Source organism: Protopterus annectens, chromosome 1.part1, assembly GCF_019279795.1.
Source record: "Protopterus annectens isolate FY-2018-M chromosome 1.part1, PAN1.0, whole genome shotgun sequence".
NCBI classification, from domain to species: domain Eukaryota; kingdom Metazoa; phylum Chordata; order Ceratodontiformes; family Protopteridae; genus Protopterus; species Protopterus annectens.
In genome coordinates, this window is record NC_056726.1 from 1,893,366,451 (window position 1) to 1,893,391,963 (window position 25,513).

At 39.5% G+C, this 25,513-nt stretch overlaps 1 protein-coding gene across 1 annotated transcript in view; it reads right to left on the minus strand.

Annotated features, from left to right (window-relative positions):
• PTPRU (protein tyrosine phosphatase receptor type U) overlaps nt 1-25,513 on the minus strand; it is a 4,710,560-nt gene that overhangs the window by 1,575,506 nt on the left and 3,109,541 nt on the right. The gene's annotated exons all lie outside the window — the stretch shown is intronic.

Sequence of the window (25,513 nt, forward strand, 5' to 3'; positions counted from 1 at the left end):
TATCAATTATTACATAGAAGCTGCTGTGTCTATTAGAAGTATGCAGAAAAGTTAACTCAAAAAGCAGACCACCTTGATGGAATCCAAAATGAAACAGGTTGTACAACAAAAACAAAAAAGTCTTAGCTAAAATTAAAAAGTGTAACACCAAAAATAAATAAATAAATAAAAACTTTCTCCCATCAACCTTAATAGATAACTAAGAGGGATAATTAAATACATCCATCCACAACCCCTTTTCCCATTTTTGCACACGGGGTTGAGGTGTTACTTCAACAGTGACAATCATCTAGAGCCAAAATTCATACCGCTGAGTGGCTAGCCCTGCCACTGTTGTTCTGTCATGCCACTCACTCACACATATACTCAAAAAGCAAATTTTGAGATAAAAATAGCATCACAGGCCAAGGATAGCCATAATGCCTTCTTTAGGTATGTCTGAAATCTCAAAGCCAGCACCCAATGGATCCACACTAATGGAGCCAGAAGATATAGCAAATGTTCTGGCTGATGAATTCATCTACAACTTTATCACATTTAACTCCAGCCTCCTCCCAGGAAACAGCATCTAACATAATCCCTTCAAATGTCAGTAGGGAGCAGGTCTTAGATGCACTGTCTAAGGCCAAGAATACAGCTTTGATGGGCCCCTATAATATCCAGGTTGCCTCCTAAAAAGCCAGAAATATGACCTATCAGGGCCACCAGTGTCACTATTCAACCACTGCCTCTGCACAGGCTTTATGCTACGTGAACGGAAGACTGCAACAGTTATCCCTCTGCACAAGTGCAAACCATCAATAGAGCCCAGGAACTACAGATCCATTAGTTTGGCAAGTCTCATATGCAAAGCCATGGAAAGAAATATAATGGAAATGGTTAACAAAGACGTAGGAAAGCTTCAGACACTGGACCCAATCCGATCTGGTCTTGTCAAAGACAGGTCATGTGTACTGAACATGGTGACCTAGTTGACTTCTTTGGGAAGGTCACCAAGGCAATGAATGAGGGCTAAATGCTGTATACTGCCTACCTTGACCTAGCTAGGGCATTTGATGTCATATCCAACTCAGACATTGCAAACAAACTTACGGAATTAGGCATAAACCCCTGTGTAACTCACTGGATAGCCAGCTGGCTCAGTTGCAGGATACAGGACATTAGGATTGGAGAGACCACCTAAACAAAGAGGCCGGTCACCAGTTGTGTTTCCCAGGGATCTGTTCTGAGTCAGCTGCTCTTTAGCATCTATTTTTCAGACGTCAAGGTCAATGATACAATACCCAACTCAGGGGTTGTAAACAAACTTATGGAATTAGGCATAAACCCCTGTTTAACTCACTGAATAGCCAGCTGGCTGATAGACAGGATCCAGGAGATTGGAATTGATGAGACCACCTGAATAATGAGACCAGTCACCAGTTGAGTTCCCCAGGGATCTGTGCTGAGTCTGCTGCTCATTAGCATCTATTTTTGGAAGCCAAGACCAAAGTCAGGGGCCACTGGTTTACCAAGATTGTAGATGACTGCATGCTTGGAGCAATCATATAAACCATCCAAGATATTGACGTCTGACAGAATGGTCTAACACAGAGAAAAGACTGGAGCTAAAGCCACAGCTTAAAACACAATGCCAAGAACTGCATAACAGTACTTTCTGGAAGTTTGGCCACCCAGGGAAACTACCTTACGGATAAAACACCCTTAAATAGACACAGTTGTCAGTGATTTGGGGACTCGTGTAGACAGTAACTTGGCTTTAACCAACATGTTTTTAAGGTTGTAAGGAAATCATTCTATGTTATTTCACCTACAAGTAAGGGCATGGCATGTAGTCTCAGGGATGTCATACTGCCACTGTACCCACACATCATGTGACTTATCATTGACTATAATGCCTCCTTCTGTGTGTACATTACTATACACATGCAACAGCAGAAACATCCACAGAAGTTCCTCACAAAAAGAATACAGCGCATAAACACAATGTCCTATGCAGATTGCCTCAAAGCTATCTCTATTTCCTACAGAGATACAATGTATCACTGGCATATGGTCAACCTAGGATCACGCTGAGATGGTGCTTTGGCATATCCACAAAATAATCATCACCGCAGCTACTAGATCTAAAAATTTAAACTTTGCTTGTGACTTAACTAGGACACGTTGGAGGGACAGGCACGTATCTCAGAGAATCCCCATTCTCTGGAATATGTTTCCTATCCCTGTGAAGCAGAGCCCTTCACTATCCCTATTCAAGCATAACATCAACCAGTGAATGGGAATTTGGAAATTCACCCCTTGTTTGACACCTATGTCTCAAATGGACAGATGCAGACATTAAATCTTGCCCTAACCAACAAACACCACTTAAAATAACCTCTAAGGCACAATATGTTATGGTGTACATTTGGATTGCATGGCTAGGCTTATAAAGGCCCCACTGATTGTTAGCCTATTATACACCTATGAACCTATCTATCTATCTAGTATCTATCTAACCACCTACCTACATACTTGACTTAGTAAACTGGTATAGTACTTGGACCCAGAAAGACCATTTTCAAATTCAGCTTGCATTATATGTACTTTTTTTTTTTTGGTAACCAGATAGATGGGCTGGTAATGAAGACCCTTTTCAGCTGTGACCAAAAAGTACTGAAACAAATGCAAACAACATGAATAAGCATACTCTATACATAAGAATAAAAGCAACATCAATTTTAAGGGTATTGGTAAAAAGCACATGCCTTTTGCAAACCTGTATGATTATTACTGATTCTTATGTACAGATAAACTTTGCAGAGAGTTAACAGTAAAATCAAAGTTGTTTACAATATTTAAAGTATCTACATAAAGTCCTTTTTGAATGTCAATATTTCAGAAGCCAGCAGGACAATAAGGATAACAATCAGGAAAAGACTGACATGCTGGAGGCAGCATAGGTTCATAGGGTGGTACTAGGCTATTAGCATGCTGTTAGAATTCAAAATTCAACAGAAACAAATAGATGGACTGATTATCATAGCAAATCACTGCTATTATGGTTTCTAGGTGGGAGCCAGTAATGATCCCTTTGTTCTGTGAGATGTCTTATTGTGTGTTTACTTGACTGCTAAGTTGGTATAAATGATTTTAGTATAGGGGTTGGGGTTGGCGTCTGCCCCCTCCACACATACACACCCTGGTCCCTCTGCAAAATAACACTTCTTTGGCATTTCAGGCATGTGTGTTAAGTAATTAGTTTCCTTTTATCAGTTGTGCTTTCATAATGGAGCCATTCACAGAAACACAGCAGTAACTATAAGTCCACTTTTATTGGCGATAACTGCTAATTAGTTTAAACATTAAGTAGGATATCTCTGGTTCTAGTAAAAATTGAGCATGGAATATCTTGGCAGATATTTAACAATGAGACACACTGTCTGATCTGTATAACTGAGGAAACTTTCAGACTAGTTACTCTGTTATATGTTTCCAAAAGTCAAAGATAAAACTGTTTTAATAAAGAACAGCACAGATGCAGTCCACTATTATAGCAAATAATTGGAGGTTTCACCATCCCGAAATGCTTCAAAACAAGGCATTTTAAGACATAATGCTTATTAGAAAAATAAGTACTTACTTTTTTAGAATAATTTCTGAAGCATTTATCTCTCTCTCGCTCTCTCTCTCTCTATATATATATATATATATATAGATATATATAGATAGATAGATAGATATAGACAGACACACACATATATATACATATATATATATATATATATATATATATATATATATATATATAGATGTAGATATATAGATATAGATAGATATATATATATACATAACACATCCAAAGTTGTTTGGGAAGGTTTTTTTGATCAGTCACCACTCAGTGATAGAGTTGCTGAGTGATTAACATGATTCCAAAATATCTACAAGCTACTTCCATGAGGACTTCAGTTGTAAACGGTGGATTCTAAAACTACTGAGCTCCTTCGACAAGTTTTGACTAACTAGATTCCTATCACTGTATTTATTTTAAATACTGCTCTGCTGTTTGTGACAGTAAAACATAAGGGGATTAATGCTAAAAGAGCTAAGACAATAAGCAAATTGTACATCTTTATCATTGATAGAGAAAGAACATGGCAATGCTTTAAAAATAATAAAATTAAGTTAATAAAAAATAAAATTAAAAAAAAATGCACCTATAATACACTCAACTTTCCCTTTTACTTAAACCTCATTAAGCACTATTTAATAAAGCTGCATTTAGCAAGGTGAGAAAACACACACAAAAAATTGGATGCAAAATGGCAGACAGTTGGAGGTGGATTACAGTGCTTTGCCTTTTATGATTTTATTTAATTCACTGGATCTCAATGACAGGGAAGGCATTTTCAATTAAGAAAGTAGCTGCAATTGATGGGCACATGTTTGTGTGTCTCTATACCTGTGTGTGTTCATGTGTAAATGCATGTGACTCATTCTATGCCTCTGCTGTTGTATCTGTGTGACTCTCTTTGTGTGTGTGTGTGTGTGTGTGTGTGTGTGTGTGTGTGTGTGTGTGTGTGTGTGTGTGTGTGTGTGTGTGTGAGTGTGTGTGTGTGTGTGTGTGTGTGTGTGTGTGTGTGTGTGTGTGTGTGTGTGTTTATATGGGTGCATGTCAATGTGAGTGCGACTAATTTGGATATAGTATACTTCTTCCATAAATTACATATGCTACAGCAACTCTGAAACATTAGGTGGAGGAACTACTTTAAATCAAAAATATAAAAAATGCATTTACTAATAAAAAAGCAAATATAAAACAATTAAACAGATAGCACACTACCTAACTGAAATAATGCCTTCCACTGTGGATGTTACTGGATAAATAATGCCCTTCCCGAGATGTAGAGGCCCTCCTCCTGCAGTTTTTGGCTTCACATTTCCCTTGAGTGTGCATTATTTCCCCAATAGCACCAACAATGGAGAGCATTACTGCTTACTTAATGCATTCCTTACAAATGCCAAGTTTTCCATGTCTCATTTTAATTATTAGAATAGAACAGGCATGTCTAAAAATCAAAGCTAAATCATAGTATTGCTTTACTGTATAAACATGTGTTGCATTTATGACACAATTTAGGTGATAATATACTATCAGCCCTATATTTATAATCTATTTTCACAATAACATGGCACAGTTCTTTATTATAACTGTTTATAATATCTACTTAATGTACAAAATTATAGTTAAGGCTGTGAGTTAAGACTTTCATTATATAGTCAAGGGTTTGATTGCCACAGTCTCTAAATCCAAATTGTCAAAATAAAATGCCTTCATGTCCCCCTTGAACAGTGCTACTTGTACAATGTGTCCTTATCAAGTTATCAAATTAATATAATACATAAATAATAATGATGATAACAATGATAGCAACAATAATAATAAATTTATTTCAACAACAGATATAATTCTGCAAATTTTCTAGGAGCTTTCCTCCATAGATCGAAAGCTGACTCAATTTATAACATGCATTAATACAAAGTAAAAAATTGCATGTGACATTTGTGATAGTTTATCAAAGCAAGCTTGTGCAATTTTAATTAATATGTAATTGTGTCACAAAAAACTGTGAAGGCTTCAGCAGAATACGCAAAGCAACAAAGCAATAATGTTGTGTAAACACACTATGACCAAAAACTACACTACATAAAACAACAATATGAACTACAGCTAAGGGGAGAAAAAAAGGTAAAATGCTAAGGGAGACAATTTTAGACAATGGAATATAATTAAAGTTGTCAGAGTCAAGGCAGAAAAATATATTGTCTGACAGACTGTTCCCTAAAGAACAGACAACTCAGACAAATAATTCAACCTGCAACACAGATTCCATAGAATGACAGGAACCTGCCTTTGAGCCTAGAAATGAAAGATTTATGTGTAAAAACACATTATAGAAAATAGAAGTTTAGAACTTGGCAAACTAAAAAGAAAAAAAATATTGATCAAACATGCAGAAAGTATAAATATATAAACACACACACACACACACACACACACATATATATATATATATATATATATATATATATATATATATGTGTGTGTGTGTGTGTGTGTAAAGACAGAGAAAGAGAGATACATATACTCTCTCTATATGTATAATACTATTAGTTGCTGACGAAGTTGAGCAAAGTACAAAATATCATGGTTTAATTTCAGTACTGCCAAATACCAGCGAAAAAAACAATGATTAATAGCTTCAACCTACTGTATTACTGGCAATTTCTTCACTACAAAAAAATGCCTTTAAAGATATTGCAAATACACATTTATCTATATGTATATGTATGTATACAGGGATTCCCTTCACAAGCTCGAAGTTTCAAAACTTCGAACTGCAAATGGTCAAGACCATAAGATCAAAGTTTTGAAACATCAAACATTTTGAATGGAAATCGCCGGACAGTGCAGAACAGGAAATTTACAGTTTTCATCACTGTAGTGCGATCTCAGAGTTGGTATATTTATTTAGCAGGGGTGGGGGAGGTGCTTGCCTCCCAGCAAAAACGTAAAAAAAAATGTTTTTATTTTTTTTATTACAATTTCAATGTTTCAAAACGTCCACCTTATGGTCTCCACCATTTGCAGTTTGAAGTTTTGAAACTTCGAGCTTGTGGAGTAAATATGTATACGTGCTTGTTAATGAATGTATATGCATATGTGAATATGTATATCTATATAAATCTATAGCTATATATAAATATATATGTACACACACATAGATATTTATAGTAGTCAACAGATAGTGTAGCGCAGTTGAGATATGTGCTTTAATGGCTGCTAAGAGCAGGTAATATTAATACTAAATAGCTCACCAATAAGCCATATCATTTTGAAATACAAGCCTGAACATCACCATACTCTGCTGACTTTTCAGATTATCTATATTTTGGTAAAACTTTTTTCCAGTATGAATCAGATAAACATACCTGAAGTTCCGCTTTTTACGAAAAAACACATACTAACTCATCTTTTTTTACTCAACCAGATTAGCACCTCTAAGTTGTGCATAATTTTCAGGAATGTTTCTGATTTAACCTAAAATTATACTTTTTCTCTTGTGAACTGTAGTCTTTTTTTCCTGTGGTCTCTTTCCTCTGCTGACTCCATCACGACTTCTGATTGACCTTCCATCTTTTGCACACACCCATCCCTAGATCCCTATATATCTCCTTCCTAAGTGGTTACCCCACATATATGAACCTTTTCCAGATGGACTTCCAAATTACTTTAGAAGTCATTATTATGACAACTCATTATTAGCCCTGGGGATCAACGGATCATATGGAATGTAAGCATGGAGCTAGCATCAACATACATAAGACACATCAGTCAAGGTGCCTAATAATATGTGTAGCTTGTACAATGACATCATGACATTATGGATACCACCTTATTTTACACTGATATAACCTGAGAGGCTCTTAGTTAACACATGACATTGCCAGAGATTGTATAAGCATTAGGTTCTTCCAAGCCATCCTTCCCAGGATAGCAGTGATGACCACCGACATATGCAACTGCCACCAGCTCTATCAACAAGTTGAGTCCATTCTGAGCTTAGGTCAGTGGTCATGTAGACAGATGCCTTGCTTCTATGCTAGTAAGGTGGCATGTGAAATGTATGATTTAGTGACAGAACTGTACAAGTTTAAATCATTAAACAATGCTATCCACTACAGTTGCCAACTTCTTTTCCATCAGAAAATGCACTTTCATACAAGCATATTTCTCAACTGTTCAAAAGTTGCAGAATATCCAGTTTTTTGTCTTATATTTTTGGTCTGCCCCTCATGAAATGTATGGTTTTCTGGAAAATACATTGTGGACTGACATCATTAAATAATACCAGATATTTGAATTTCAGACTTTTTACTCTTCAGGGAATCCATGCTAAAGGAAAACCTGTTATTCTAGCAACATTTTTAAAGATGAAATGTTTAAAATCTGTCCTTGATTGGTCACAGTGGCACAGTGGTTTAGTGTTGTCGCCTCACAGCAAAAGGTTCTCTGGTTCGATTCTTGCCTGGAGCACTTTCTGTGTAGATTCTGCATGCCCTCCTCACGGTCGAGTGCCATTTAAAGACAAGCAAGTAGGTGGGTGCATGAATGGGTGTGCCTTCTTTGAAGGTTGGGTATTGGGCTGGCACTGTAAAAATCCACTGCCAATCATTAGTGAACCGGATTTCACTGTGGCGACCCCTAGCTGGGAAAAGCCGAAAGACATTTTTTTTATCCTTAATTTTAGACCTTTGGCCCCACACTTTATTTTAGATGTTTTCAGATTTCTTAGGCCATGAGGTTGAGAGGCATGCATACAACTCTTATTTTATTAAATTTCTGTTTGTGTAAAGTTATTATTTAATATGTGTTCCTGATCAGGAGCTTTTGTTACTGATTGCCAAAATAAACAATATTAGAATTACCTGATCTAAGGATTCAAATCTCATGTGTGACAAAAACAGAAAAGAGGGACAGGGACAGGTCTGTGTCTCAGAGATTAGCCCTTCTCTGGCTCAGACTCCCCATTCAGGTAAAACAGAGCTCTGCCCTAAGCTTATTCAAATCCAGTGTGGACCAATGGATAGGAAACCACAAATTCACCCTGGCTTATCGCTGTGTTTCTCACAGTCATATACCAAAGCCATTCGAGCCCATAGTTACCAATATTGTTAAAACTGGAGCATGAATGGCTACTCTTAAAAAGGATCTAGGACCACTGGCTTATTAACTTCCTGTGACCTCACAATCCTATCACTACTGAACTTTATCCTTGTGTCAGAAGAAAAGAGACTGACAGCTATGGTCAAATCAGGGTTACTTTATTAAACATTTATTTATTTATTTGCATTTGTTTACTGGGATAGTCCATTTGGCCAAGGTGAGCCCACTTTTGGTGGAGGCCTGGGGAGAAAAGCTACAGAAAGGGAATATTTCTTACACAATACAAACATAGAATCATATGGAACAAGTATTATATATAGCCGCAGATTCATATAGGACATACATTCTGCAAATGGATGTTTATGATAATTATAGGTTCATAGGTAGGTACTAGGCTATTGGCCCTGGGGTCTATACAAGCCCTGCCAAAAAGGTACCCTAGCTTTTGCCACCCAAGAAAATTATTTTCCTGTGCCACTGTCGAGCAGAGTCACAGAAGTGATCCCCGGGGTGAATTTTCTATTTCCCATCCAATCATCAAGATTCCTCTTGAAGACTGCTAATGATGTGCTTTGTTTGATATATAGGTTCATAGGTAGGTAAACTTCTGCTGTTTGATGATCTACTGTATATCATTCATTGTGGAGAAGCAGAAACATATTTTCAGAAGAGCAATATATTTCAACATAATGTCATCTGCAATTGCATTGCTAGACAATTCATTTGGGGGGAATCAATAAATTCTACATGGTAACCGACATGTACAGGCACACACTCTCGTGCAAACAAGATAAACACAGTGACATGTTAATTACAGCATAAGCAGTTGAATTGCATACTGATCAACCAATCCAACATGGTGGAGCTATTCAACAAGCTATAAAGCATCTGTATTGACTCTGTGATGGTTTTTCTTGTGAATTCCAAAACTTTTGGAATACAGCCATGGAAAGCAGTCTACAGAGACAGAATGTTAGGGGCTGCTGCTTTAAGTCATTTGTATGTGCTGTAGGCAAAAGCCAATGCTGCTACTGCTACCAATAGGCCTAATCAAGAAGAGGAGTTTTCAGACCCCAATGAACTTTTCACAACCCACATGATGTGGAAATTGTATAGTGCTACAGGGAGGACAGGGACACACTACAGGAACTGTGCGACCTCTGCAATCCTCAACTCAGAGTCAGAGCCAACCGAGGGAGAACCCATCCTAGTGGGGACAAAGGTATGTGTAGTCCTTAGAATCTTGGCTACAATTACCTTTCAGAGACCAACAGGGGACATGCTGGGGGGTGTCATTGACATTAACATCCTGGATCCTCCACCAATTCCTGAATGCTACACTCCAATATGCTCGTGACCACATATATTTTCCCTGTAATTCTGAGGAGAGGATCAGAAAAATTGCAGGAGGTCTACTGTGTAGCACACTCCCCTGAAGTACAGGGTGCCATAGACTGCACACATATAGAAATTAAGGCATCACCAGGGGAAAAGGGTAGGCTATACATAAACAGAAAGGGCTACACTCTGTCAAATCTCATGTCATGGGTAATCCCTAGGGAATCACCTTGAACGTGTGTGCTGACAACTCTGAAAGTTACCATGACTTACATATCTGGCACACCTCCCAATTGTACCAGAAGATTGCTGGGGGGATATCCCACAGGGTCATTTACTGGGAGTGCAGGCTATGCACTGGAACAGTAGCTGATGATACCCATCAGAAATGTGCACGCGCGCGCGCGCGCACACACACACACACACACACACACACACACACACACACACACACACACACACACACACACACACACCATAATGAGCAACATGATCAAACCAGAAATATCATAGAGTGGGTGACTGAGCTGCTGAAGTTCCAGTTCTAGTAGTGCTTAGATTCATCTGGAGGAGCACTGCAGTACAGTCAATGGACATGTCTCTTACAGATATCTATGAGGAGATCTTATTCAGGTATATACGGCATTTAGGGACAACTACCTCTGGGAATGTTTGGGGCTATCAAAAATGCTAGAGAATTATCAGACAACCTGTATAGAAGATTCTATAGGAATGAGAAGTGTACTAATTGGTTCTCTGACAGATTAGCTGATGCATGGAACAGACTACCAAATTACATTAAAGCAAGTACTAGTTTAGATGTTTTTAAGAACAGCCTAGAAACTTATTATGGGATCAAGTGTTTTGGTATATTGGCAAGCTAGAAGGGCATTTATGCCTGTGCTTAAAATATTTGTATGTATATGTATGTACATAAATATTCACAGTATGTGCTGTGCTACACAACATAATCTTGAGTAAACAGCTTCAGCAAGACCAACAGGGGGAAGCAGCACACATCTCACCACCAATGTCAAGGTCACCACAGCCACAGGCAGATGAGGAGTTGGGGGGAACCATCAGCTGCTGTGGATGCAGGTGATGTAGGCATGCTCAGTATGCCCTAGCACTGGCTAAGAGACAATGCATAGTGCACTCACTCACCACCAAGGGGCCTAAAACCTTCCACCTACTCACATACATATAGTAACATTGATACCAGGCAACTGACACAACCTTTACCTCTCCAAGTATTGGCTGTGTACTGCTTGCATCAGAGTCAACCCTGAACTAAAACCGTGGCAACTGCTGCATTTATAAGGTAAGTCATGAACCTGGAATGCATTGTTTAATAATATGAATGTGTGACATATCTTGTATTTCATTACTTGGTCCGGTAAGCATGTAAAACATGGTAGATCTGTACAGAAATTACCTTAACATGTAACAGCAGAGACTTATTTGACTTATATGTGTCCATTACAAAGTAGTAGGCCTCAGGCATCAAAGACTGACACAGTCATACCTCTCAAAAGCACTGATGATCACTGCACACTCTCAGTTTTGCAACACATGTTTGCACTGGAAAATCATTAAAGACAGAAGTTAAAAAGTAATGATACACATTGTAATTTCTGACTTCTCAGCCCTCACAAGATCATTTACTATAAAGTCAGGAAATTTTGATGCTATCAATTGTCTAGCTTTTCAAGGCCAATATAAGTTGAGCGCACAATTAACAGTTCAACACCAAATCCAGACCATCAGACATAAAGTTTATGTATCCCTGAATCCAAAAGATAGAGAACAGGGATATGGCATATTTATCATCACTTGCACAGGGTGTTGTGGGAGGGGGGCAAGAAGCCTAGCCTGACACAAATGTTTGGTGAGTGTGTTTGAGAAAGAAACACAAGAAGGCAGACATTTGGAAAAAAACAATGAATGGCCAATGATACAAAATGAATAACTGTTTGTGTGTCTGTAGGGGTCCTCACACACACACACACACACACACACACACACACACACACACACACACACACACACACACACACACACACACACCATAATGAGCAACATGATCAAACCAGAAATATCATAGAGTGGGTGACTGAGCTGCTGAAGTTCCAGTTCTAGTAGTGCTTAGATTCATCTGGAGGAGCACTGCAGTACAGTCAATGGACATGTCTCTTACAGATATCTATGAGGAGATCTTATTCAGGTATATACGGCATTTAGGGACAACTACCTCTGGGAATGTTTGGGGTTATCAAAAATGCTAGAGAATTATCAGACAACCTGTACAGAAGATTCTATAGGAATGAGAAGTGCACTAATTGGTTCTCTGACAGATTAGCTGATGCATGGAACAGACTACCAAATTACATTAAAGCAAGCACTAGTTTAGATGTTTTTAAGAACAGCCTAGAAACTTATTATGGGATCAAGTGTTTTGGTATGTTGGCAAGCTAGAAGGGCATTTATGCCTGTGCTTAAAATATTTGTATGTATATGTATGTACATAAATATTCACAGTATGTGCTGTGCTACACAACATAATCTTGAGTAAACAGCTTCAGCAAGACCAACAGGGGGAAGCAGCACACATCTCACCACCAATGTCAAGGTCACCACAGCCACAGGCAGATGAGGAGTTGGGGGGAACCATCAGCTGCTGTGGATGCAGGTGATGTAGGCATGCTCAGTATGCCCTAGCACTGGCTAAGAGACAATGCATAGTGCACTCACTCACCACCAAGGGGCCTAAAACCTTCCACCTACTCACATACATATAGTAACATTGATACCAGGCAACTGACACAACCTTTACCTCCCCAAGTATTGGCTGTGTACTGCTTGCATCAGAGTCAACCCTGAACTAAAACCATGGCAACTGTTGCATTTATAAGGTAAGTCATGAACCTGGAATGCATTGTTTAATAATATGAATGTGTGACATATCCTTGTATTTCATTACTTGGTCCGGTAAGCATGTAAAACATGGTAGATCTGTACAGAAATTACCTTAACATGTGACAGCAGAGACTTATTTGACTTATATATGTCCATTACAAAGTAGTAGGCCTCAGGCATCAAAGACTGACACAGTCATACCTCTCAAAAGCACTGATGATCACTGCACACTCTCAGTTTTGCAACACATGTTTGCACTGGAAAATCATTAAAGACAGAAGTTAAAAAGTACTGATACACATTGTAATTTCTGACTTCTCAGCCCTCACAAGATCATTTACTATAAAGTCAGGAAATTTTGATGCTATCAACTGTCTAGCTTTTCAAGGCCAATATAAGTTGAACGCACAATTAACAGTTCAACACCAAATCCAGACCATCAGACATAAAGTTTATGTATCCCTGAATCCAAAAGATAGAGAACAGGGATATGGCATATGTATCATCACTTGCACAGGGTGTTGTGGGAGGGGGGCAAGAAGCCTAGCCTAACACAAATGTTTGGTGAGTGTATTTGAGAAAGAAACAGAAGAAGGCAGACATTTGGAAAAAACAATGAATGGCCAATGATACAAAATGAGTAACTGTTTGTGTGTCTGTAGGGGTCCTCACACACACACACACACACACACACACACACACACACACACACACACACACACACACACACACACACACACACACCATAATGAGCAACATGATCAAACCAGAAATATCATAGAGTGGGTGACTGAGCTGCTGAAGTTCCAGTTCTAGTAGTACTTAGATTCATCTGGAGGAGCACTGCAGTACAGTCAATGGACATGTCTCTTACAGATATCTATGAGGAGATCTTATTCAGGTATATACGGCATTTAGGGACAACTACCTCTGGGAATGTTTGGGGTTATCAAAAATGCTAGAGAATTATCAGACAACCTGTACAGAAGATTCTATAGGAATGAGAAGTGCACTAATTGGTTCTCTGACAGATTAGCTGATGCATGGAACAGACTACCAAATTACATTAAAGCAAGCACTAGTTTAGATGTTTTTAAGAACAGCCTAGAAACTTATTATGGGATCAAGTGTTTTGGTATGTTGGCAAGCTAGAAGGGCATTTATGCCTGTGCTTAAAATATTTGTATGTATATGTATGTACATAAATATTCACAGTATGTGCTGTGCTACACAACATAATCTTGAGTAAACAGCTTCAACAAGACCAACAGGGGGAAGCAGCACACATCTCACCACCAATGTCAAGGTCACCACAGCCACAGGCAGATGAGGAGTTGGGGGGAACCATCAGCTGCTGTGGATGCAGGTGATGTAGGCATGCTCAGTATGCCCTAGCACTGGCTAAGAGACAATGCATAGTGCACTCACTCACCACCAAGGGGCCTAAAACCTTCCACCTACTCACATACATATAGTAACATTGATACCAGGCAACTGACACAACCTTTACCTCCCCAAGTATTGGCTGTGTACTGCTTGCATCAGAGTCAACCCTGAACTAAAACCGTGGCAACTGTTGCATTTATAAGGTAAGTCATGAACCTGGAATGCATTGTTTAATAATATGAATGTGTGACATATCCTTGTATTTCATTACTTGGTCCGGTAAGCATGTAAAACATGGTAGATCTGTACAGAAATTACCTTAACATGTGACAGCAGAGACTTATTTGACTTATATATGTCCATTACAAAGTAGTAGGCCTCAGGCATCAAAGACTGACACAGTCATACCTCTCAAAAGCACTGATCACTGCACACTCTCAGTTTTGCAACACATGTTTGCACTGGAAAATCATTAAAGACAGAAGTTAAAAAGTACTGATACACATTGTAATTTCTGACTTCTCAGCCCTCACAAGATCATTTACTATAAAGTCAGGAAATTTTGATGCTATCAACTGTCTAGCTTTTCAAGGCCAATATAAGTTGAACGCACAATTAACAGTTCAACACCAAATCCAGACCATCAGACATAAAGTTTATGTATCCCTGAATCCAAAAGATAGAGAACAGGGATATGGCATATTTATCATCACTTGCACAGGGTGTTGTGGGAGGGGGGCAAGAAGCCTAGCCTAACACAAATGTTTGGTGAGTGTATTTAAGAAAGAAACAGAAGAAGGCAGACATTTGGAAAAAAACAATGAATTGCCAATGATACAAAATGAGTAACTGTTTGTGTGTCTGTAGGGGTCCTCAAGGTGAAATTGTGTGTGAATGTCTGCATGAGCACAGATCAGCTCTGTAGTGGCTCTATGTCTTGGCATGTCAGATAGGTGTGAGACATGCATGGTAGAGGTGGCAGTTCATCATTGACCATGCCAAATGTCTCTGCCAGGAGTTGCACTGGCACATCCACTCCCACACTCAGATGCATTGCTGCAACCTGAACATAACTGATGTCTGCTAGATGAGCTCCCTTCATGTGGATGCTCAGGACCATGACTCCATGGCCTGCCAAATCTGGTTGTGGACAGCACAGTCACTGATGGAGCAGTGGAAGTATTGCCACTATGGGATCATGATCTGCCACGGCCACATTGGCTGACAGCAGATGTTGTGGCTGACCTAACACCATGAGGATGCCATTCTCCTCCCAGCAGACATTCCATCACAGACAATGCTCGGTCCATCACAGACACCCCCATTTCAAAATGTGTCATTCATCTGATCCATTGAATCAGCATGTGATGGCCCTAAACATAAGTTGAGTGGCACAGGAAGAGACACCTGCAACAGGTAGAGGAGGAACAGCAGGCCACTTCCGAGCACTCCTATCAACCCTCCTGTATGGGAATTCACCCAAACTTTGCCTATGGCCAGAATCAACAGGCACTGAAGCCATAGGTGCCATACTTCCCTGATCAATGGCCTCCACATATCCAATATCCGAGGGTTCACTGGAATGGGTAGGCATAGGGCTACTGGCTGTGTCCACTGGAATTGCGGGGTATGGCTGTATGTCAACCTCAGTATCAAATTCAAACTCTGCACCCCTGACTGTGCCTCAGTTTGGCCACCTCTAAAAAGGAGCAGTGCTACCACTATTACAGATGGTACAGCACTATAACCAACAAGCCTAAAATCAACAGCACACAGTAAAATATTTATTTAAAATGGTCAGCAGTACTGACATAAAAGTGTTTGGTTTACCATCTGCAGATGAGATACTCCTCTGAAATCAAAATGGTCCTGGAAGAAGTTAAGAAGAGATAAGGACAATATCATCACAATTAATAGTAACACAGGGGGTAATAATTCTTCCCCTTTATATGTCCATTAACTATACTTTCAACAAGAACGTGGTTGGCAACTCCAACCTAAGTTAATAACTGTAGCAATCTTCAACCTCCCCCCAAAAAAAGACATGTGACACAGAAGTTGTTTAATTGTTTAACTGTACAACAGTATTTAAGTGTTGAGATACCAAAGCCTAACTGGAAGCTAATCCTAGGAAGTGCTTGCTGCCTCTGAAACTGTAACTCCAACATCCTGCATGTGTTGTACTGCACTCTCCTGGGAGCTGTCTGGATCCCTGACCTTGGCCAGGAATTCTTCATTGGGTGATAGTGGTGGTTCCCTAACAGGCCCTCCCCAGTAAGCATCTGTTCATGACTCACTGCAGCTGCTCTCCTCTGTGCAGATGTGATCATGTCATTGGCCCTGTGGCATACCTGCTTGTATGTCCTACTGTAGACACCCATGGCATTCACATCATAAACTATCTGGTGCCATATTTGCCATATCTCCACATCCCTTTTCCAGAAGAAAAGCACCATGTTTCCTATAGGCATCCACTATCACCTGGTTCTTAGCATCAGTGAAGGGGGGGGGGTCTCTGAAGATTGACACACCTGGACGACATACTCTTAGGTGTCGTAAAAGATAACAGAAGAATAATACACATAAGTATCACGTAACTACAAAATAACTTTTATCAGATAAAACAGAAAATGTAGCCACTCAGTATTACCCACTGGAGAAACATAAAACAGTGTAGAGATGTGAAATATGAACAATAGGCAGGATGCAAAACAAGGAGAGTAACAAGAGCAACATATCCTTTTTTGTGCCATAACATTAACTCACCTTTGTTCCCCCCAAAAGTACAGTGTATCCTTCTTTATGCTATAACAGTAACTCACCTTTGTTCCCCTACAAAAGAACAGTCTATCCTTGTTTGTGCCCTAGCAGCAACTCACCTTTACTCTCTCCCAAAAGAACAGTCTATCCTGTTTGTGCCATAACAGTAACTCACCTTTTCTGCACCAAAAGAACAGTTCATCCTCGTTTTTGCCATGATAGTAACTAACCTTTGCCCTCCCCCCCAAAAAAAAAAATGACAGGACAATGACACATTTTGCTAACAAACCATCTTTGAAATGCTAATAGTGGTATCAAAGAAACTGTCCCATTCTATTTTTATGTATTGATGATCATGTATACCTCTGAAATAGCTTGACAAACATGCCCATGTCATCAGTACTCTTCTAAGTAATGCATACAGATAAAAGTGTAAAAACCTTTGCTTCAGATTTATCTTAAACACATTCCAGCATATGCAGTATGTAAATGGAAGCATACCTTCTGAAATTCAGTATTCCTCTCTACAGATATATTCTGAAGAGATAGAGTATGTGCAGTCTTCCAAACATAAGTCTCCTCACCATCAGCTTGCCTATCTATACGGTTGCCTTTTTATATGATTTAGATTCAGGGTGGTTAGCATGGTGAATATGCAAATGAGGTGTGAACTCATTAGAATAGCTGAATCCCAAATACTTGGATCCATGCAGGAGATGTAAACATAGTGCAGACACTCCTTCAGTCTTTGTGCTTAATGGATTGGATTGCAACTATGAATGATTACTGGTTGGGAGAAGTAAAACACAACTGCAATGAAGGCTGCCTTACATCCACTGAGTGTGTTAGGTTAGATCTACAAAGTGTAAGATGTAAGGTTGGAAATGAAAGCAAGCAGCACAAAATTCACAAGTTGTGTTCCTTAACATCTGACCTGGCCTTCATTTGTTGGCAAATGCTTATGATATTATTTCCATTTAATATCTTCACACATTTTAAGGGCAATGACTTAAAATGGCTTATACACTGCATGTCTCACATTACTGGTCAGATAATTGAAGACTGATGAACAAACATAGAAATGTAAGACAGTGCTATATATTTCAAGCAATAATCATAACAGGTTGTGTGATAACTAGATGCAACACATTCAAAAATAATAAATACACAAATAACAGTTGTATGGTTTGATATCACTGTAGATGCTGTTGCAGATGGTTGTGTGCAGACTGAGATCTGTTCTTTGCTGCAAAGTTGCTTGTGTAGCAAAGAGGGACAAGGCACCCATCCTGTGTTCTGATGGTGCACTGACATCAGAGTTCAAATCAAGATCTATGCAGACATATCTGATGTGAGCCATCACTGTATTGTGTGTATTGATAGAATATATGGTTTCCCTTATAGAAATGGCATGTATGTGATTTAGTAAAACTGCTTTTCTCATTTTAACAGCATGTATTGGTCAAGGTGCTGTCCCTCATAAGAACAGTGTGATATTTTTTTAGGAATAGCATAAAAATACAGAGCCTGCAAACACAGGAAGAAATAACAAGAATGCGGTTGAATGACATATTGTAAAACAAGTGTTGTTGTTTTTCCTTTGTAGTAACACAGATTTGGTAATCATAATAACAGTGTGATAGATTTTTTAGAATAGCATGTGATGCATTGGCTTAACAGAATGTGCATTAACAGTAGAGGTTTGTTGAGTTAGCCTAAACAAAGTTGAATGTACACAGCTATTCAAGCTAAAGGGAAATGACTAACACAACAGAAAAAGTTGCAACTATTCTACCAAAGAAAGAACATTGTGGGATGCTGAGAAATGGCTTTCTCTGGATGATCATAGCTAACACAGCAGAAAAAGTTACAGAGTATCCTATCAATGAAAGAACATTTGTCAAAGAACATTTTGGCTTGCAGAAGGAACTGGTTCTCTCTGGATTGAGATAATACAGACAAAGAAAGCTTTGATACAGGAACAGAATGTTTTCATCAGGGACAAAGTTTTGAAACTATAAAAAGACTTTTGAGGTGGACATTTGAGGTGGACATTTTGTTGTTGCAATCTGAGTTACCTGAGGAAGTGCAGTCTGTCTGTCAGTATTATATCTGTGTTATAAAGGAAATGTTATAATCTCACAATAGTGCTTGGTAGACTGATTTCAATAAATCTGTCATACACATATACACTTGTACAGTCTGTCTGTGTACATGCTGTTAAATTAAATTTAACATGTATGTCATACATTGAATTTCCTCATTTTTAACTACTTGCCCTTTTTTTCTCCTTTTCTGTCTTTGTCTAATTTTTTTTTTGGGGTGGGGGCAGAAGTATTTCTACAGCATGGTGCATAGAGTGATCATGGGAACAGAGGAAATGCATTATGGGTTTGGCTGTGCTTATCTCATTTGAACAAAGTGAAGCAGTGCACAAACTGGACAACTGGACCCCCAGGAAGCAGACAGGACCCAGACAGCCAAAATTAGAAACCAGATGCATTCAATTAATACTACTGGGCATCACGCAAACTCGCTAAATGGCACTGCATAGTGGTTAACAGCGAGACCTTTAGAATGATTAGTGAAATAGTGAATGTCGTAACTAGTCCTGTAGCTGCAGGTGTAAGTGAAGGTCTGGAATACTGATGGCCCTGAGTTATAGTACAAGGTTTGTAATCTTTGGTTTACTGTTGTGACATTGCAGTTTATAACAATGAACTGCAACACAGACAAGTGTTCCTTTAAACTTCATGTGGCAACAGGTGTAAGTGTAGGACTGCCACACACACACACACACACACACACACACACACACACACACACACACACACACACATGGTCCTGGGTTCTAATACAGGATACTCCATACACTTTTACTGTTGTTCCACTTCCATTATAGTCACTGTCACTCATAACACTTGGGGTTGTAGAGCTGATATTAATTTTATGTACGATGGCTCAGACAGTAGTATTGTGTCAGTTCTTTAATTATTTATCTATGTATTATCACATTTATTATCAGATGCATGACTGTGGATATAGTGTGTACCATATTGCTGTAAGTATAATTTTGCTGTCTGGACTGGCATGGCCATCACATTTGCCTAACACACATACACAACTGCTTGTACATCCAATAACCTTTGAATTTTAATTGCAATTATGTAATGCCTCACTGCTGCTCTCTTCTTACCATCGTGCAAATATGTTGCTCAGGGGTGCATACTGCTGAGCAATGCATTTGTGTGATGGTAAGTGGAGTGCAACAGTTTCAAACAGTGTGCATACTCCAGTAAATGCAATAACTGGTGTGAAAGCATCAGTCTCCATTGCTCTAGATCTATAACAGATGTGGCAAGTATTTGTGGGGAAGCTACCAGGTTTAAGGCACAGAGGCAGGGTGTCTAGGAGTCCAAGATTTTTACTGGCCTTCTACTTAAGAACCACAGTGAAAAGCTTCTGCAGGGGGACTATTCTGGCTCCCAGTATAAGTTGGAGGCTTGAGATAGTTTAGTTCTGGCTTTATCCAGTGCCACCGGTATCCCACAAACTGGATAGTAATTTAGGCATCATTATAACATCCTATGGAAGAGGAAAAAGGGATGCATTCAACCACTGGATTAAGGAATTTAGGACTGAGGACATCCCACACCTGTTTAAGTATCATCTACAGACAGTACTTGTAACAAAGAAACAGAGCCAGACCACCATGACTGTGCAGGATGACCACAATAATACTCCAATAAAATACAAGGAATCTTTAATGAAGAGCTCAAAGTAAGCGCTTTCACAACCTCTGTGATCGCTTCATCAGACTTCATCAAAACCAACAATTTCTCTGCTTAAATGCATGTGTCAATTAACACCATATACATTAATCAAATCATTAAAAGGACAGTACATAAAAACGATGTATAATAAACCATGTATAGAAATAACATTATATAAAAAGTGTATAAAACATGTTAAATAGCTAGTAACTGCCTTAATCAAAATATATTATATGTATATGTATATATATATATATATATATATATATATATATATATATATATATATATATATGTATCATTAGTGTTTTAAACTTCTTGCTTTAAGAAACCCAGCTTGATGACTGTGGGTTCAGGATGTCCCCACCCTCACCTCAATCATGGTGTCCCCCCAACCTTTTGTGTCCATCACCTTCAATATCAAATGCTGTGTACTATGCAATGCACATCAGTCTGGTAACATGCAGAACTACAACTATTGACCCATACTCTTAAAAAGCCTTATCTGCAAGGCTAGGGAAGGAATCAACATGGACCACATCCACAGGGACATAAGTGGCCTTCAACACACTTGACCCTACCCATTTTGTTTTTGTCAAGAGTAGCTCTTCCTTATTGAACCTTGTGGACTTCTTGGATACTGAATCCAAAGATCTGGATGAGGGATAACAGGAAATACCACCTTTGTTGAGTTATCTAAGGCTTTTGACATTATCCCCTATTCATGTGTCATAGTGAAGATCTCACATGTGGGAATTAAGCCACACTGTAATAGCAGGATAGTCAACTGACTCACTGACATAACTCGCACTCTCAAGACTGCACCTCCAACAGTAGACACTTACCATTAGAATACTAGAAGGATCTGTGCTGGGCCAACAACTGTTTGCAAACTACTTCCCTGAAGGACAGGCAACAGTAAATAGCCTGTGGTTTACTAAGTTTGCAGAAGACTGCTAATTGGTCACACTAATATAGAGTCTCCCAATGAAGGTAACATACTACAGAAGGGGCTGCCACACACAAATGATTGTTGCCAAACTCACGGACTGAACCTTAAAGCATGCAATGGCTCATTGCCCTTTTGGCAATGACATACCCCTGCAAATTATGATATACATAGCACCCTTCTAAGCTCAAACACAGTGCTGTGAGACTTGGGAACACATTTTGATAGCAATGTGCAGTTTCATCAGTATGTGTTCATAGTGGTGGCACACACATTCTGCACATGCACATCATATATATATGAACATCACATCCAAGACTAGGGTTGTCATACCTCTGCTGTACTCTGCCCTTATCAGAACATTAATTGAGTACAATGCTCATTTCTGTTTGTACCTTGCCTGACACCTGCAGCAATTGGAAAAAACACAGGGTTGTGCCTGGAAGACTCCAGGGCCTCCAACCATGACATATATGGAAAGACTGAATGCTCTGTCAATGTACTCAGTATCATGCAGTCTGCTAATAGGTGACCTTTGCCTGCCTTACAGAGCAGTCTTAGACCCTGTTCGACTGGAAAAGTTGGACATCTGCAAACCAAATGGGACAAAAATAACTTGGCCCAGGGTTCTAAACCTAGCCTATGACATAAACAGAACATGCTGGAGAGACAGATATATCCACCAACAACTCTCACTCCTCTATAATAGGCTCGCACTGTGTGGGAAGCAGTGCTCCTCAATGACCCTGTACAAAGGCAACCTTGACTACCAGTTGGGTGATTGTAAAGTCACCTCTGGGTTGGCACCTATATCCCTCATGAACAGGGCCAGTTGGTTTTGCTCACAAGATCACTCTGCTAACAATGACCATCCAACTATTATCACTAAGGGCACTTGTGTTTTTACACAGTTAGCCTTATAAACACCAAAAAAAACATTAGGCTGATAGCCTATTATGAATATATGAAGCTATGACCCTGTGCAGGCCTCCCACAATTTTGTTTTCCACATGGCCTGCTGATGTCAACTCCGGTCTTGTAAAAGTCAGACTTGTGCAGTGGCACTTGCTAAGAATCCTGTGTTCTGTAGTCTGTGAACTTAGGTGGGGTTTCTGTTCTCACTGCATTCAACTGAGCATGTGTGTGCGTGTGTGTGTGTGTGTGTGTGTGTGTGTGTGTGTGTGTGTGTGTGTGTGTGTGTGTGTGTGTGTGTGTGTTTGTGTGTGTGTGTGTTTGCATGTGTGTTTATGTAGACAAAAGAGCAGAAGTGTGTATCCCACAGTGTTTTGATTCTTGCAGATGCCTACACGTCCCTTTCACACAGACCACCCAATATCCTGTCCCCTGCATGGCCTGCTGATGTCATCTACTATAATTGCACCTGCAGTCTTGTAAAAGTCAGACTTGTGCCATGGAGCTTAGCATAAAGTACTGTGTTCTGTAGTCTGTGTAATTAGTTAGGTAGGGGTTCTGTTCTCACTGCAATCAAGTGTGTGTGTGTGTGCGTGTGTGTGTGTGTGTGTGTGTGTGTGTGTGTGTGTGTGTGTGTGTGTGTGTGTGTGTGTGTGTATATATGAGAGAGAGAGAGAGAGAGAGAGAGACTTCTTGCTTGCACTACAGACAGCATTTTACACCAGCATGTGAGACACTCAGATTCTCCGCAACAGACACTGCTGATGTCATCAGCAATAAAGTGTTGTCTGACACACTCCAAGTCAGACTTGTGCCATGGAGCTTGTGTAAAATACTGATTTATGTAGTCTGTGTAGTTGGATAGGTAAGGGTTCTATTCTCACTGCAGTCAACATGGCATATGTGTGTATGAGCTCTGACTTGACATTACAGATAACCATTTACATCAGCATGTGGGACACCTATACCATATTCTCAACAGACACATGCCATCAGCTATATCAGATTTTTGATATGCAGTACTCCCACCTGGGCAGGGACACTGGCCTGGAGGTCAGGCTGATGTCACCTAATCCTATATGAGACAGATTATAGTGACATGAATTTAACTCTATCCACATACACCATGGCATGGTTTGTAGGCTGTGTGTTATCTTGCTGAGAAAGCCCTGTGGTCTCTCCAGTTGCTGCAGGTGTCTGGTAAGGTACATGCCATAGAGAGCATTATACTCTATTACTGTTCTGATAAGGTTTGACTACAGTGATGTCATATGATCTTAAGATCTGCATATGGTGGCGGGACGTATGATGTGCACAATGTAGGCTTTCAATATCAATGTGGACACTTAGTTGTTGAAGTTCAGACTGGTATCTCCATATGTTTCCAGTACTGGCATCACTGGATGACATCTTAGCAGGACTGGTGTCAATGCTATGATTAACACAGAATTTCACTTTTCAGATGGGCAACATCAAAAAAGACATATTTCTGCATTTAGTTGTAGATCGTGTGCCTTTGTCTCCACTCATTTGTCTATGTTAGCTCCTCCTGTACTATGTTATCATCATTGGTGGACTCAATGATTGCACCCAATATGCAAAAATCAGCAAACTTGGTAAGACAAAGGCAATATATTTTAGCCTGAACTGTTGAGAAATAGGGATCAAACAGTGAAGGGTCAAGCACAGATCCCTGCGGTTTGCCAGTGGTGACTGCTCTACTGGTACAGGTTGATTCACCAACTTTCACAGTATCTGTTGTGTTGGTGAACCAATTGTTTTTTTCATCTACTGATGTAAGGGTTAATTCCCAACTGAGAGGGTTTGTCAATGACACCTGCATGGGGGATTGTATCAAAACCCTAGGGCAGATCACTCTAGACAGTATGCACTATCTTACCTTCATCCAGGCTTATCACATGTAAGAATTGTCTGTGACAACAACGCAGATCACCTATGGTGTGAGTCAGCACATACATTTTTCCTCATATGGTTGAATACGCACTTCAACAGACCCTCCACATGAGCTATATTCCCATACAAGGGTGTACATCAACATGCATCCATCTGAGTAGAGGGGACAGCAGCTGATGCATGCATGTATAGACACATCTTGACTCTCCTTGACTGTGAGGTGAACCAACATATGATCATGGACTTTTTCTACATGTACACTAATCATATTTTGGCTGTGTGTGACAGACTTTTGTGAGTTGCTAATGCTACATCATGTCTGTTACTTCTGATAGATGTTCTCAAAGAGGTAATTGAGGGCATATATGATGATAACAGCATCATCCTGTGGAACTTGACCAGGTCAAGGCATTTGACACAACTCCACACTGAGGTATTCACTCAACACTGTCATATGTGGCCATAAACAGCTAAATCATCAAATGGAGAGACCAGCGTATCACATATGTGGCATCTCACTATGTTGAAATGTGTGATGTGGCCTATATCTCAGGTCCAGTGATCAGGTCTGTACATTAGGGCTGTCTCCTAGGCCCTTTCATGTCCATTAGTTAAGTGATGGACATCACAGATGACATACACATGCTGTGTTCCCACAGCTGCCTGAAGGAATACAGAATATAGGGAATCATTGACTCATCTGTGACATTAATATAAAACAGACAGTAGCAATACATAATAAGCACTGCTGCTACAGGCATGACAATACCTGCATTGACAGGACACATGGGGGATTTGTTAATTCAGGAAATAAACACACAACCCCAGTATAATGTGGGCATCACACCCTATAAT